This window comes from Erinaceus europaeus, chromosome 2 (genome assembly GCF_950295315.1).
Source record: "Erinaceus europaeus chromosome 2, mEriEur2.1, whole genome shotgun sequence".
Taxonomy (NCBI): domain Eukaryota; kingdom Metazoa; phylum Chordata; class Mammalia; order Eulipotyphla; family Erinaceidae; genus Erinaceus; species Erinaceus europaeus.
This window is the reverse complement of record NC_080163.1, coordinates 30554927-30572599: the sequence shown is the minus strand read 5'-3', so window position 1 is coordinate 30572599 and position 17673 is coordinate 30554927. Positions and strand designations below refer to the sequence as shown.

Sequence of the window (17673 nt, the reverse complement as noted above, 5' to 3'; positions counted from 1 at the left end):
TGTTGGCCTTTTGGATCTCTTTTTCGATGAATATTCTGTTCATATCCTCTCTCTAGTAGTGGATGGGGTAGGCTTTTGTTTTTGTTGTTTATCTGTTTTTTTGTTTTGTCTTGCTGAGTTTAGTGAACTCTTTATATATTCTGGTTATTAGCCTTTTATCTGATGTACATGTAAAGATCTTTTTCCACTCTGTAAGGAGTCTCAGTGTTTAGGTGGTGGTTTCTTTTGCTGTGCAAATGCTTTTCAATTTGATATAGACCTATTGGTTTATTTTCATTTTAATCTTCCTGGTAATTGGACTTGAGTCAATAAAGATGCCTCTAGAACTTAGAAGAAATTTCTGCCAATATTTTCCTCTAAGTATTTGATAGTTTCTGGTCTAACACCCATGTCCTTGATCCATTTGGAGTCTCAATTCTTTTAAGAATACTTCTCTGATTGTTAATCCTGTGACTGAGTGTTCTTCCAAGATGGGTTTAATTGGAGTTTATCACCTGCTTCTTCATTATTTTCCATATACATATTAAAAGTTCCAAGATCAGATGATAGTTCATCAGCTAGAGCACATACCTCTTTATGAGTATGACCAGCATCAAATCCTAACACTATATGAGAGTTTTATGGCACTGGAGGAAGTCCCAGTGCTGTGAAATATGTCTGTTTATCCATATGTCTGTCTGTCTGAATGAGAAAGTCAGCCCAGAATTAAAGAAATCCCATAAGTAAGACCCTTGTATCAGAAAAATAAAAAAGTTCTTCAGTTCTTTGTTGAAGTCTACCAACCCCACATTGTAACAGCAAACAGAGTATTTTGTAAGTACAGTGGCTCATCCTGATGATGAAAGATGTTCTCTACATAAAAAAAAATAACCAGAGTCATCAAGATAACTCACCTTGGAGACTGCCTGCTTGCCTCCATGCCACCCCTGCTCAACCTTGCCCCTTATACTGGAGGAAGTTTCAGTGCTGTGCTGTCTTTCCCTTTTCCCTCTTTCTCTGTCTAAAAAAGTTGGCTTATAATAGTGAAGTCTCAGAAAGAGAAAACAGGAAGGAAGAAATATATATCTGCTCATGTATCAAAAGTATCATTTTTTGTGTTTCTTTTTCTTCTTCCCACTGGCACTAACACTTGGACTGAGTGCCTGAATGGCCCACTGCTCCTGGTAGAGAGTGAGAGAGAGAGAGAAGGAGAGAGAGGTGGGGAAAGAGAGAGAAGTGAGACAGAGTGGAAAGATACCTCCAGCATTGCTTCGTTGCTCATGAAGCTACTCTCTCCCCCTTACAAGTAGGGACCAGATGCTTGAACCCAGGCCTATGCACATGATAACTTGTGCACTTGATTGAGTATACCACCACTAGGCCCAATGATATTTCTTATAATATTATTCTATGTGCACTATAGCTCTGAAATTAACAGTTAAAATAGGTGAAAGGTAAGAGCCAAGGATTCAACACTTCACATCATTTTGTCCAAGTTAAAAAACTAGAGAAAACTCTGACACCATTTCCCTAGATAATACCTTTGGCCTGCCTGCATTTTAGGTATTGGGCTCAGGTAATAATTAGAAAAGTCATGGCCCCTTGGAATATACCTAAAATAGACTTCCCAGCTGTTTTCCAAAATGGATACCCAAAAGCTCATCTGCTATATTATTACCTTTAGATTCCTAATTATTAAACAATTTATTCTACTTTATATCTTAGTGCATTTGCAGACACCAAGTTGAAGATGCTACCATTACTTCCCTGGGCAAACAACCTTATCAATGTGTCCTGAAACTTCACCTCTTCAGAGCCGTGTCCCACTAAGGAAAGATAGAAACCGGCTGGGAGTATGGATCTACCTGCCTCGGCCATGTCCAGTGGAGAAGCAATTACAGAAGCCAGATCTTCTATCTCTGTACCACATAATGATCCTGGGTCCATACTCCCAGAAGGATAAAGAATAGGAAACCTTCCAACGGAGGGGATAAGATGTGGAACTCTGGTAGTGGGAACTGTGTGGAATTGTACCCCTTTTATCCAGTGGACTTGTTGATCATAATTAAATAAAAAAATAAATAAATAAACTGGATAAAGAAAATCATGTCAATATTAGACATTAGGAAAGATGTCATCATAGGATTCAGAAAAGAATCTATGGCATGTCTTTCTCTGATGAGTTTCTGACTAAGGTAGATAGTAGGAGAATCAGAAGATTTGCTAATTGACCTACTTGGAGGGTTGTTTTGTTTCAGATTCTAATAAATAGAACTTTATAAGCACTGCTGATCTCTTAACTAGATTTACTACCTAGAAAAATAAAACAATTAGCTCTGATGTAGCTGGTGGATTGCTTTCTGATCCACAGGTCTTCCAGCTAGGAAGTAAAGGTGAATTAATGGATATTTACAGTTGCAGGCATTCCCAGTCCCACCAAGATACAAATTAAATGACAGTGAAGGGTCCCAGAATTTACAACTTTCCATCATCCCTACAAATTTAACTACATATTAAACATGATACTTTCATTTTTTATTTTTTATCAAAATATAAACTCTATACCCCCAAAGGGATACAAATAGAAATTAAATAGTCCACACATTTTCATAAACTCAACATGCCCAGATAGCCAGAACTGAGAGAAATAAAACAATATTAGCATCCCTGTATCTTTCCTTCACTTGGGCTTTAATTATGACACAAAATTAAGTCCTATCAAGCATTCTATGCTTGAAAAGGCATTTAGTGTTAAGCGTGTTACTTGGCACACGAACAACAATAAAAGAGAGCATACCTTTTTCTCATTTTTCTTTTCTAAACAAGAACAGCATCCCCACAGAACTTCAAGTACAGCATCATACTCATAGCCTCACAGCATGAGGATAGAGCCTCTCTAAATAACAATGGAGCCAAAATGAACAGGCTTAATGGCATCAGAGTGAAAATTAATTAACTAATCAGGGGAGTTTGATATAATCCTTTTGCCACCTGCAAACAGTCTCATCGCCCTCCTTCTCCACTTCAAAGGCATCTATGTCATTGGCAAACCAAATGACCACTTAGCAAGGTATAAACAAATTGCAAGTAAAGGGAGGACTAGAAACATAATGAAGAAATTAAGCCACTTTTGCCTCTGCAATTCACTTACTTCTCCTTCTTTAATGGATTTGCAATGATAGTCTATAATCAAGGTGCAATGAAAGACTTAATTACAAGGAACTCAAAGTGACCTCAGGTAGATCATATATTGCCCTCTCCTGGGTACAAACCTCCTTAAGTCTAATGTTCCCAGTCAGGAAACCTCTTATCTGAGAGACAAAAGTACTCCTACTAGACTATGAGCACGAGCTGAGTGAACACTATAAATAGGCTCTCCACAACGTGCTACATCCAGAAAAGGCTTTCCTCACTCTATCTCTCCCAAGGCTGTATTCTCTGCCTAATTTAGGGAAGGGGGAAAAAAGCAACCTACAGGAAATAAGGACTAAGCTTCCTTTTGAAAGAAACCCAGAGGCAAGGACTGAATGAATGACATACTTTCTCATAAAGGGAGTAATCAGGCTAAAAGAACAATCCTGTGTGAAAAGTCTGTGGCCTCTGCTGAGAATATAGCCTTGAATTTGACTCTTCTGACACAGAGAATGTAGTCAATTGTTGAACTCCAGATGAGATCTTTATAGGAAGTTTGTAACTCTCTCCCTTCAGAGCCAGAATTCAATTTAAAAGTCTGGGGTGAAGAGTGGTATCCAAATGACATCCCAGGAGTCTCCCAACTTCACAGCAATCCAAAAAGGTCAATAAGTTTCTAATAGATTTAATTTTATTTGAAACTGAAAAAAGAATTACTGGTTTCAAAACTGCTAACTGAATCTAGATTTGGAGGAAATTATCAATGCATCATACACATGGCAACCAAATCCTAGAGCAGAAAAACATTCTCTGAAGTCATAAGCCTTGATTTAAGTCAGCCTCTCAGACAAGATAGCTGTTTGAAGAAGTCTGGGAAAAAGAAACTGAGAAATATAGCAAAGAGAGATCTTCTATATTTTTAAATTAACAATAATAATAATAAAACTTTGCAATAAGATAAATCAGTGAGACAAGAGTGGGAAACAATTCTTCCTTGGTCAAAGATAAATTTGGAATTCTAATAGAGTTGTATTCCCCTAACACTACTGATCAAGCTCCAAAAACAGTAGATTAATGATGCTTCCACAGAATTATTATTTTCCTTCCCAAATCCTACCTCTGACACATTGCTGCAAGTAGTTTTAACAGTGAAAGGCCTTGACCTCCTTTCTTTGTCTCTTGGATCCAAGTATGTCTATTTCCTTGGGGCTACCAAGCTCAGTTGGATGGCTGGCCAGAGCAGAATGGAGCATCAGCCAACCCTGAACAATGGGCTTCTTTCTCTGGCTGTCACATGAACAGTGTTATGTTACAGCCATTGTCCCTCTCACAGAGAGGGAGAGACAAGGCTTTTAAAAGACTAACTATTTTCTCTGACCCCCTAACCAAATTGTTTCAGTATTAAAAAGGAAAAGTTGTGCCTTTTGAATGGAGCAGTTTTAGGATTCCATGTATCCTAACAAGGGTTATAAGACATTCATGGACTACCTGTATCATAATATACGGTGAAACCTACACATTCTTCAGTCATCCAGTTGGTTGACAGTGACTAGAGCACCAAAGTTGCATGGCTAAGGTCACAAGTCTGATCTCTGGTGATCTCTGGTAATGAGTGTTATGACAGAGTAATGCTTTGATTCTCTTTCTCTCTCTCTCTCTCTCTCTCTCTCTCTTGCATATACACACACAGAGAGAGATAGAGACTTATTAATACATAAATAACCAAATACATATTTTAATTACATTTCGTTGAGCTGGCAAGATAACTCATTTGGATAGTGTTCATGTTTTGTCATAGGCATGACCCAGGTTTAAGTCTGTCCACACCAAACTGAATGAAGCTTATTTGGCACAGTGGCATCTTTCTGTTATCTCTGTCTCTACCTTTCAACTCTCAGAATGCTAGAAATGGACCTACCCTATGATCCTGCAATTCCTCTCCTGGGGATATATCCTAAGGAACCCAACACAACCATCCAAAAAGATATGTGTACACATATGTTCTTAACATCACAATTTGTAATAGCCAAAACCTGGAAGCAACCTAGGTGTCCAACAACAGGTGAGTGGCTGTGGTATATATACACAGTGGAATACTACTCAGTTATAAAAAATGGTGACTTCAGTGTTTTCAGCTGATCTTGGATGGACCTTGAAAAATTTATGCTAAGTGAAATAAGTCAGAAACAGAAGGATGAATATGGGATAATCTTACTCTCAGGCAAAAGTTGAAAAACATTATCAGAAGAGAAAACACAAGTAGAACCTGATCTGGAATTGGCATGTTGCCCCAAAGTAAAAGACTCTGGGGTGGGTGGAGGAGGAGAATACAGGTCCAAAAAGGATGACAGAGGACCTAGTGGGGGTTGTATTGTTATGTGGAAAACTGAGAAATGTTATGTATGTACAAGTTATTGTATTTACCATCGAATGTAAAATATTAATTCCACAATAAAGAAATTAAAATAAATAAATAAAAGAAAATAAAAGAAATAAACATAGGAAAGACATGAATTTAGATCCAGATGATGCTGGAAAAAAAATAGCCCTGTTCCCTACCCTAAGAAGTGGCATAAACAACACTTTTCTCATCTCACACCTTCTCAAGCATAGGAACTTAATTTTGACTTCAATCTCAGTAGGATATCCCAAACCACATCTGGTTTCAATAATAAATTGTAGCAGTGTATTATGAATGACTCATTTAGTGCACATGGTGTGATGGGGACAAGCAAACTCTAGTCATATGGCACTATGCACGGTTACTATAAAGTGATTCTCAAACATTAGCTCACGATTCTTGTGAACTAGTTTAGCCATTACTTCTTGAAGATGCCTCAAAATTCCTGCAACACTATATGTTGTGAGCTTACTGCCCTATTTAAAGTTTCCCACCCAAACTAATCCCTTCCCTCTCCTCCAAAGTCACATGCTACCAGGAAAGCTCTGATGAATACCCAGAGCCCTCTCTCTGGAATGAGTTTTCAGAGCTGCTCATTTGGCCCTTCAAAAAAATGACAGTAATTCTTTTAAAGGTGTTTTGAAAGATCCCTCATGGAAATGATCACCTGTGGTGAGGTTTTAGAACTAACCAAATCTGTGCAGCTAATTCAGGTCAGCCAGGATATTAATGACAAAGCATTAGTCATTCGTTAGAATGAAGCCTCCTTATTCCTGAAAAAAAGATAGTCTTAACAGATGCTAACATCCTGCACATGTGCCTATCATGATGAAGCTTTTTATACTGAAAAACTATTTTCTTTGTCTTACAAAGGGGGTGTAAAATATATTGCCCTCAGGGTAGGAAACTGAGGTGCTTAAAATGCTATACATAGTTTCTTTATCTAGGAATATAAATCACTGGATATGAAATGAGAGGAAATTACTAGCATTGGACATGGATAACAACAGGCTGTATTATCACATTCACACTTTGCAGACTGGCTAATGGCAGAGTACACACCATCAGATAGCACTCACACAGCAACCTGCAGTTTTACAGATGAAGTTGTGTAAAGTTACAAAACATTGCTTGTATCTTATTTTTCCCTCGTGTGAAAAATGCTTTCACTGCAGTCTATAAATTAATTCTCTGCAATAACTTTTCTTTTTTTACCCCCTGAGGGCTCTACACCTGCATGATGCCACTGTTCCTGGTAGACTTTTTTAAAAAAATATTTTAGATATAGACACAGAGTGACAGAGACACAGGTGGAGAATGTGGTAGAGAGGGAGAGAGAGAGACAGAGAGGGAGGAGCACAATAGCACCCATCCACCATTCATGAAGCTTTTCCTGGTGCAGGTGTTTCCATGTGGGCTCTCACAGACATAAAGTAGATGATCCACTGGGTGAGCTAGCTCTTGACCCTGCAACTACTTATATTGTTCTTTCTTTTTCCAGAACACTGCCCAGCTCTGGCTTATGGTAGTGCTAGGTATTGAACCTGGAACCTCAAGAGCTTTGAGCATGAAGACTCTTCATGCCAATAATGCTATCTACATAGCCCTTTCAGTGAATTGTTTTAAAAGAACTAGAATGTTTACAGTGCCAAACAATTCTAACTTGTGAAGAAAGACAAGAGCTGAATACAAAATATTGAAAATTTTAAACAGGAATAATGATTGAATGAATGAATGAATGAATGAAAAGACTAGTGGAACTAGTTAAAAGACTAAAAAAAGGGAGTTGGGCAGTAGCGCAGTTGGTTAAGCACACGTGGCGCAAAGCACACTGATCAGCGTAAGGATCCCGGTTCGAGACCTGACTCCCCACTTGCAGGGGGGATCGCTTCACAAGCAGGTCTGCAGGTGTCTATCTTTCACTCCACCTCTCTGTCTTCCCATCCTCTCGCCATTTTTCTCTGTCCTATCCAACAATGATGACATCAATAACTACAACAATAAAACAACAACGGCAACAAAAGGGAAAATAAATAAATATTTTTTAAAAAATACTAAAAAAAATCAGAGCCCAAAGGAATCTTAATCAAGATATGTATACTTAATTTGAAAGTGACATTGAATAAAGAATAAAAATCAACATAAGAACTAAATTCTTGGCAGTGTTCATTCTTAAAATTAAGCTAATTTTTAAAACAAAAACTGGCACACTTCCCGGAGGAATTGAGGGGACAAGTAGCACTTAATAAGGCATTGTTTAAAATTCCAAGCAGTAGTAGTATTTGTACTTTATGTATTAATGCTGCTACTTTCTTGCCCTGTGTAACTGGTATTCTCATAAGTCGGCCTACTAAAGGAACATTTTCTGCTGTTATGATAGTGTTGTCCCTAAGCTAAAACTTCAGTTCTTGCAGCATCTTTGCCATCAACCTGCCATTTCATTTGCTTGTTCAATTGTTACTGAATATTTCTATTACAAAAAAAGAGTGAAGAAATGGAAAAATGAAAAACCCAATGGTAAATACAAGATTTTTTTTTTAGTTTTATTTACTTATTAATGAAAGACAGATACAGAGAGAGGGGCACCGGACGGTAGTGCACCAGGTTAAACGCACAAATTATGAAACACACAAGGACCTGAGTAAGGATCCCAGTTGGGAGTCACAACTCCCCATCTGCAGGCAGGTCAGTCGTCTCACAGTGAAGCGAGTCTGCAGGTATCTGTCTTTCTCTGTCTTCTCCTACTCTCTCAATTTCTCTCTGTCCTATGCAAAAAGAGAGAGAGAGAGATACAGAAAGAAAGGTACAGACCAGAGCATTGCTTAGCTTTGGCTTATGATGGTGCTGAAGTTAAGACCAGTGAATAATCACTATGCTTGCCACCTTTCAGGCTGGGGGTATGGATCAAACTGTCAATTGCATATCCAGCGGAGAAGCAATTACAGAAACCACAACTCCCAACTTCGGCACCCCAAAAACAATTTTGGTCCATACTCCCAGTGGGGGAGAAATGATATGGGGAAGATGACCAGAGGTTCTCTGAACTCCAACTCCATCAAGACCCGAAGAGAGAAGAGGAAAAGAGGGACATTTGGATATAGTAATAGGGTTATGTGTGGCTTGGAGGGGAATAGAAAATGGGACCATGAGGAAAAAAAAAGTGGAGGGGGAGTAAAAGTAAAAATATACAAATATATACAGATAAGTTGTAGAAATAATAGTTTTTCAAAATATTTATTTTATTTATTTATTCCCTTTTGTTGCCCTTGTTGTTTTATTGTTGTAGTTATTATTATTGTCCTTGTTGTTGGATAGGACAGAGAGAAATGGAGAGAGGAGGGGAAGACAGAGAGGAGGAGAGAAAGATAGACACCTGCAGACCTGCTTCACCGCCTGTGAAGCGACTCCCTTGCAGGTGGGGAGCCGGGGTTCGAACCGGGATCCTTATGCTGGTCCTTGGTCCTTGTGCTTTGCGCCACCTACACTTAACCCGCTGCGCTACAGCCCGACTCCCAGAAATAATAGTTAACCCCTACCTGCAACCTTAAGAGAAGTGTTGTAGCTTACAATGGATGGATTGGGGATTCAGAACTCTGGTGGAAGAAATGGTGTGGAGTTGTACCCCTGTTACCTTGTAATATTATAAATCAATATTAAATCATTAATGATTTCTTAGATAAGACAGAAAGAAATGGAGAGGGAGTCGGGCTGTAGCGCAGTGGGTTAAGCGCAGGTGGCGCAAAGCACAAGGACCGGCATAAGGATCCCGGTTCGAACCCCAGCTCCCCACCTGCAGGGGAGTCGCTTCACAAGCGGTGAAGCAGGTCTGCAGGTGTCTATCTTTCTCTCCTCCTCTCTGTCTTCCCCTCCTCTATCCATTTCTCTCTGTCCTATCCAACAACGACAACAACAACAATAACTACAACAATCAAAAAAAAGGGCAACAAAAGGGAATAAATAAATAAATTAAAATTAAAAATTAAAAAATAAAATAAAATAAGAAAGAAATGGAGAGAGGAGGGGAAGACAGAAGAGAGGGAGGGAAAGATAGAAACCTGAAGATCTGCTTCACCACCTGTGAAGCGACTTCCCTGTAGGTGGGGAACTGGGGGCTCCAACCAGGATCCTTATGCCGGTCCTTTCGCTTTGCGTTGCATGCACTTAAGCCTCTGTGCTACCGCCCAGCTCCCAATAAAACTTTTTTTTAAAAAAAGGAGCGTATCTTTCAAGTCATACCAAATGATATTACATCTGCCAATCCCAACCTAATCACTGCAATGAGTGCCATCCCAGCATGCTTCACTTCAGACTGTGTCCAGAGACGTCAGGCATGGAATGTCAACCCTTCACCATCATCATTTGGGTGAAACCTTTCCTTTCATAGGATTCTCTAATTCCATTCCAGGAGGTCCACTTCCTAACAAAGTCCCAAAGCCTAGATATAAACAAGGTCCTATAAGATAGAGCATATGTTCACATGTATCCGTAAATTAGGGCAAAATATATACCTGAAAGCAAAAATACACAATAATCTGCAGTGAATCAGTATAAAGTTCATAATGAAATAGTGTCCACTTAGACTTAGATACCCTCCTCACCTACTTCCTATTACAGTTCTCTCACTCACTCCAAAGTTAATCTTATCAAAGCAAGGACTGCAAAAGCTGAATAAGGGCAAGAAACTGGCATACTTTAACGATGACTCTTTAGTCACTATCAGGCCATTCCATCTGCCGGGGCCCTAGTCGGGGAGTCCTGAGATTCCCAAACAGACTGGATGGGCCTAGAACTCTAATAAGTCCCTCTCTCCATTGTTACTGGTCTTTTCTATCAGGAACAACAAAATAGACTCCTTTGTGGACTCCTATAGGACCTTTCTCTCAACTTGAATCAACAGCGTTAGAGAATGTCCCATCCTCCGACAGGAGGATGGACAACATAATTTATGCTACACATGAGGAAGATGGGTCAATACTGGGGCAGCATGGAATGTTCCTACTCATGACCACAGAATGTGAACTCAGATCTAGAGGGATGCAGAGGTCACACAGGCTCCTAAGCTGATTATGGGCCCCAGATGACATCAAATTGATGGGGTTTACAGTCAATAATATTTCAATATTTATACCCCTTTCCCATATTAGGGAGCTACTCTCTTCCCTGATCCAGCTTTCTGGTCCTTTTCCAGCCATGACATCATCTCCCCAGACAATAACTTGGATCCACTTGCATATCAGATTTCAGGCTCAGGGGCAAAAAGAAAAAGAAAAAGAAAAAGAAAAACAACTACAACAACGACAACAAAAGAACTAGTATAGCCACAGGCCTTTGGAATTTAACTAAAATATGCCTACTAGCTATCTACAAAATGGAGGACTCCCCCACACACACTCTTCATCTGCACTATTCCAGCCCTTAGGTCCATGATTGGTCAACAATTTCCTTGGCTTTGTATGTTAACTTTCTTGTCAACCACCAGGTTCCAGAAGCTAGCATAATGCTGACCAGACTTCCCTGGACAGACAGCCCAACCAATGTGTCCTGGAGCTCTGCTTCCCCAGAACTCTTCCCCACTAGGGAAAGAGAAAGACAGGCTGGGAGTATGGATCAACCTGTCATTGCCCATGTTCAACGGGGAAGCAATTATAGAAGCCAGACCTTCAGCCTTCTGCATCCCACAATGACTTTGGGTCCATACTCCCAGAGAGTTAAAGAATAGGAAAGCTATCAGGGGAGGGGATGGGATACAGAGTTCTGGTGGTGGGAATTATGCAAAGTTGTACCCCTCTTATCCTATGTTTTTGTCAATGTTTCCTTTTTATAAATAAAAAATTTTAAAAAGGAGCATATACTGAATTCTGTGTCAAAATAGAAATAGATAACTAGAAAGTTCATAGTGTTTGTGTACTAAAGGTCAACATTCCTTCTATCATTAAGTTTTTGCACAATCTTTAGACCTATTTGTAGGAATTCAGCCTATATTAACATAGCAGAAGTAGTCATCATGAGCCATGTTTCTGATCAAAGATGTCTCATAAGCTAAAAAGACCAAGGAAAATATTGGTTATTTGTACTAACACTGTGACATCCTTCCTAGTTTCCTGACACTACATGTGCAACCAAAACTATCTCAAAGGTATGATGATAAATTCAGCATCATAATGCTGCCAGAGTGCTGAACATGTAATACTAATTTGGTGTTTCATAAATCTTCTTGAAGACTCTACACATTTCTTTTACAAATGCACGTTATTTATTTTGCAATCTGTGTCTACCCAAATTGTGAGTTTTTGACTGAGCTCTCCATGATCCATAGGCTATATTATACTTAGCAACTATCACAAAAATGTGTTGGGTTAAGAAAATATTAACTAGGATTCATCCTTTCCCCACATTACTGCACTGATTAAATAATTATTATGTGCCAACATTTTGGATAAAGGCTTAAAGAAAAATGAATTACCTAATCCACTAGAGAACTATTCAGATAGCAAACAGCTGATAAAATGTGATAGCTGCTATATTAAAGTTAACCAGTACTAGGCATCATATAGCATTATCACTACACTAAGTTTATTTGAGAGAACTAGGAAAAGCTTCTGAATGGAGGACTACAAAACTCTATCCTGAAAGATAAATGCTAGTAAGTAATCTGTAAGACTGAAGAAAGGAGCAAAGACATTTTCCATAGAGGAAGTAGCACACACAAGTCAGAGAGGAACAAAAATAGGAGTTGTTGCTTTCAAAAAACAGGAACTATAATAAAATGATGGAATGGGGGAACAAGAGAGCATATATATCAGAAAAACTAATCTTTGTGCTATAAGTCAGTCAGAGTTTCTCCAAAAAAAATCTGAAGTCATCTCTAACAGAGTTATTTGGGGATCTGTTGAAATGCAGATTTATAGCACTGGACTGAAACCCTGGAATTTTTATTCATTTTTCCCTTTTATGTTAACATTTTATTTAAACTAGTACAAGCACCATACTTAACAGAAGACTGTGCAAAATAAATAAACAATATAAAGTAGCAGAGACTGAAACCACAGCTTAAAATATTGTGCCAGTTGTAGGTTTTCATTTTTAATGAAGAGCTATGTGACACTGATACCATGTGGGCAGTCACCTTAGACTACTAGGGAATAACAATCATATTTGTATTCTAGAACTATGTCATTGGACAAAGTAGATGATCTTGTAAGATGGTAGATATCTGGTTAAATGCTCATGTAACTTGGGTTTGCATTAGAATCATCTGGAGAACTTGTAAAACTGCACTTCATGTAACTCAAGAGTTAGTTCATCTGAATCAACGGAGAGGTCACTATGAATCATACTGAGTTGTAACTGTATAAATTCATCACTTAATAAAGGTCAAAAATCGTAAATTTTTAAAAGTCCCTCATGCTTCTGATGCCCATGAAAGCCTGAGCATAATTGACAAAATTCATGTAGAGCTGAGTGCTTTCCCTTTTATTATCTGTGTCATTATTCATTTTGATTAGCACACAGTGATGGAAGAGACATAATTTATATACCTAAAACAAATATTAAAAGTATAAAGAAGGTTAAAAAATGACCACCACAGAGGTAAGACAGTGAATTTAAGGAGGTTAGAGCCAGAAGGAACATGACGTTTTCTAGATCTTTCCTCATTTCCCATCACAAGGTTACACATAGTGAATGAGACTGATGATGGGTGATGTAACCTGTTAGAGGGTATACTGATTATTTTGTTCAAGTACTCAACAATACGTGCTCTTCAGTGTAATTGCTGTCGAAATGATTATAACTAAAAGGAATTTGGGATGAAATTTATAGAGTGCTAGTGTTACATGAAGCCTAAAGATACTTAAAATGGTGGAGGAAAAGACATAACAAGCAAATATTTGGACATACCCACTTCTTAAAGGAAGCCAACAAACTTAATGCAGACATTAGGAAAGTAAGTAAAATGCAGTGAATGCTTAATAATTTTTTACTGAAGGAACTAGGGAAATGACTCGGTCTGTCAGAGCACCAATTTATCTTCCAAGTTTGATCCCAAGCCACCACCTGAAGCCAGAGCTGAACAATACTCTGGTTCTCATCCTCCGTCCCTCCTTTTATCCTTCTTATCTTCATCTCTCTCATAATAAATAAATATTCAAAAAATAAATATTTAAGGGCTGAAGAGATAGCATAATTATGCAAAAAGACTTTCATTCCTGAAGGTCTTGAGGTCTCAGGTTCAATCCCCAGCAACATCATAAACCAGAACTGCGGTGCTTTAGTCTTTCTCTGTATCTCTCTTTCAATAAAAAATAAATGAAATGTTCAAAAAGGAAGTCTTTTAAAAATAAATATTTACTGAGTAAGCGACTAATTTCTAAAAGAATGTGTTACATAGAAATATTTGGGGGCCAGGCAGTGGCACAGGTGGTTAAGCGCACACACTACAGTGAGCAAGGACCCAGGTTCAAGCCCCTGATTCCCACCTCCAGAGGGAATGTTTCACAAATGGTGAAACAGAGCAGTAGGTGTCTCTCTGTCTCCCTCCTTCTCTATATCCCCCTCATCTCTCAATTTCTCTCTGTCTCTATCTAATAATAAATAAAATTTTAAAAATATAAAATATAAACTTACTTTAGCTAAAAAAATGTATTAGTGAAAGGATTTTCTAAGGCAATATTAGGTTGTAAACAGAGCATAAAGTCCTCACATGCTAGACTATCTTAAGTACTCTTTAGTACTTAATGACTCCTGCTTGATGGATCCCTGCTCTGCTGCACACTTTTCTTTCTTATGAAAGGACTCCAGCAGAAAAAAAAAACAAACAGGAAAGTCCTATCCTAAGGTTCCAGGATTGGGGGAAATATAGGCTCTATAGTGGAGATGTGAGGTTCCTGCTGTCTTAGGGTTCAAAAAGACAATGAATAGTTAATGTTATCATCACATTATTTGGTAATTGGGTTAACTTTGAAAAGCCCTTTTGTTAGGGTTTGCTGTACAGTACCCAGTATCTTGTATCTAGCTGTGCCATTGGTTGCTTCTGATCTACTTGGTCTCTAGGCTTTTGAGAGAGTCCACATATCAAATACACAGCCTATATATTAAAAAGACTCAGTCTGTGTTTTAAAAATTTCGAGACATAGAATTAATTTTCCCGCTCTCATATTAATTAACTAGTGATTTATATGAGTACACTTTACTAGGAGTGTACATAAACACCATTCCCACCACCAAAAGATTGTGTCCCATCCCACCCACCCACCCCCACCCCCCACTGGCCCAGGAAGCTGCATGTCTACCCCTCACCACAGGGTTTTTACTTTGATGCCCTACTTTCAATTTAGTCAGATCCTGCTTTTAGTTTCCCTTTCAGATCTTCTTTCTCAACTTCTGTTGATGAGTGGGATCATCCCATACTCATCTTTATCTTTCTGACTTAGGTCACTTAACATAATTCCTTCTAGCTCTGTCCAACTTTCCTGCATGCCTCTCCCAATTCATATCAAATAATATTGCATCTGCGGATTGCAATCTAATCAATGCAATGATTTCCACCTCAACATGCTTCAGCTCAGACTGTGTCCAGAGACTTCACGCGTGGAATGACAACCCTTCAGCTTCATTACTCAGGTGAGACCTTTCCTTTCATAGTATACTCTAATTCCATCTCAGGTGGTTCACTTTCTAACAAAGTCCCAAAACCTAGATATAGACCAGGTTCTGTGAGAGAGAGCATATGTTCACACATATCCATAAACTACTGCAAAATATATACCTGAAAGCAGAAGTACACTAGAGTTTGCAGTGAGTACCCCCCCCCCAACACTTCCTCTCCACTACTCCAACCTTTGGGTCCATGATTGCTCAACAATTTGTTTGGCTTTGTATGTTAACTCTCTTTTCAGCCACCAGGTTCCAGATGCCATCAGGATGCCAGCCAGGCTTCCCTGGACTGAAGACCCCACCAATGTGTCCTGGAGCTTCGCTTCCTCAGAGACCCACCTTACTAGGGAAAGAGAGAGGCAGACTGGGAGTATGGACCGACCAGTCAATGTCCATGTTCAGGGGGGAAGCAATTACAGAAGCCAGACCTTCCACCTTCTGTAACCCACAAAGACCCTGGGTCCATGCTCCCAGAGGGATAGAGAATGGGAAAGCTATCAGGGAAGGGGATGGGATATGGAGATTGGGTGGTGGGAACTGTGTGGAGTTGTACCCCTCCTACCCTATGGTTTTGTTAATTTTTCCTTTCTTAAATAAAAAATAAATTTAAAAAAAAGTTAATCAGTATAACTGATTTGGCTGAATTAATAAATGGAAAAGAAATTTCAAAACCAAAAAATAAAAAAAGAAAAGAAAAACAAAAAAACAATATGAAGATCTTATCTGAGGTACTTTCAATAATATATCACATTCTAGGTGGTTATGCAGCCTTCAGAGTACATGCAAGGAGGAGTAAAACCTACAAGTAGCTATTAAGAGCATTATGATAGTAATACAACAATTGTTAAGAATGTCAGTTTAATGTGGTCCGGGAGGTGGCACAGTGATAAAGCTTTGGATTCTCAAGCATGAGGTCCTGAGTTCAATCCCCGGCAGCACATATGCCAGAGTGATGTCTGGTTCTTTCTCTCTCAACCTATCTTTCTCATAAATAAATAAATAAAATCTTAAATAAAAAAAAAGAATGGCAGCTTAATAACAATAGTAGCTCTTATGTACTTACATGCTTACTCTCTGTCAGGCTAATTCTCACTCCATGTGTATTTAACTTATTTAATCCTTTTAACTGCTCTCTGACATAAGCACAGTTGTTTTCACTTGGACTTCATAAATGAGGATGGAGAGCTTAAGTAATTTGCCTAAAGCAAACAACTGGAAGGAAGCAGAGTTGAGAGTTGAGCCCAGGGCACCTGAAGGACCCAGAGCTCACCTTCCATTGAACTCTTTGACCTCACATCAGCAAAATAAATAGAACTTTACAAGCAGGCCTCTTGAAACAATGGCATTTGTACTGCACCAAAGAAAAAGACTCATGGAGGGGGGGGTCAAGTCCTGGAACATGATGACAGAGGAGGACCTAGAGGAGATTGGATTGTTACGTAGGAAACTGAGGAATATTAGACATGTACAAACTATTGTATTTTACTGTTGACTGTAAACCATTAACCCCCTAATAAAGTAAATTAAAAAAATAAATAAAAATAGTATATCTGGATAAAAAGATCATGTCCAGTCCTCATCAGTAGAAAGTCTATAAATTGCTATAAATGAGAAAAAGGCATCAACTAGAAAGGAATGCCATTCTCCTCTGCATCCGTATGACTACTGATACCTAAAAACTTTGGGACCAATAGAATCTTCAACTTTAACTTTTCCCCTAAATAATTTGAGTCCCGTGAGCATAGTTTCTAAAGAAGCGTCAAAGATACTACTATATATCATTTGCTTGGCATTATTCTTACATCCAGAGAGAAAAATAAAAGACAAAGGACTTCTCTAAACCAGGCATAAGTCCTAGATTATAAAGGAATTTAAAAGAAAAGACCAACCAAGACAAATCTCTCTGGGGTAACTATAAAGAACAGTTCTTCAAAAGCATCCAAGCATTTTCACAAGGAAGAGATGTCTCTGCTTTCAATCACCCAGTTAGTGACTATAACACCCCTGTAGGAAACAGGAAACTCAGGAAAGAGTGAACATCCTTCCCAGACTGTGGAGAGAGTGAATTGTCTGCAAAACGGAATACTAGTTACTGGAGAAAGCAAACTCCAGGAAATAAGTTGAGATTTCAAGGGGAGACGTGAAGCTGACCTGGAAGGCAAAGGCCCTCACTGCTGAAACTGCTTTTCATTCTCAGTCTGTTTTTCCCCAGTCTCCTCACATCCAGCTCTGACATCCCATCAGCATAGGACCCATAGAAATAAAATAACGCAAGAACAGATACAAAACAATATAGAATGGGGGCATCTCCCCATGAAAATTACTCCAAGAAATTTCTAAACAACCCCAAGCAACAAGACATAGTGCAAACAAACAGTAACATCAAAACAAAACAAATAACTACAACAAAAGTGTGTGTGTGTGTGTGTGTGTGTGTGTGTGTGTGTGTGTTGTGAACGATAGCTAAGGAAAATGTGCTCCCACCCTTAAGAAGCCACTCAGAGTTC

At 38.8% G+C, this 17673-nt stretch overlaps 2 protein-coding genes across 2 annotated transcripts in view; both read right to left on the bottom strand.

Moving 5' to 3' along the window:
- Positions 1-17673, bottom strand: part of PRRC1 (proline rich coiled-coil 1) — a 335161-nt gene that overhangs the window by 272862 nt on the left and 44626 nt on the right. The gene's annotated exons all lie outside the window — the stretch shown is intronic.
- The window catches only part of MEGF10 (multiple EGF like domains 10), a 197997-nt gene that overhangs the window by 179413 nt on the left and 911 nt on the right, over positions 1-17673 (bottom strand). The gene's annotated exons all lie outside the window — the stretch shown is intronic.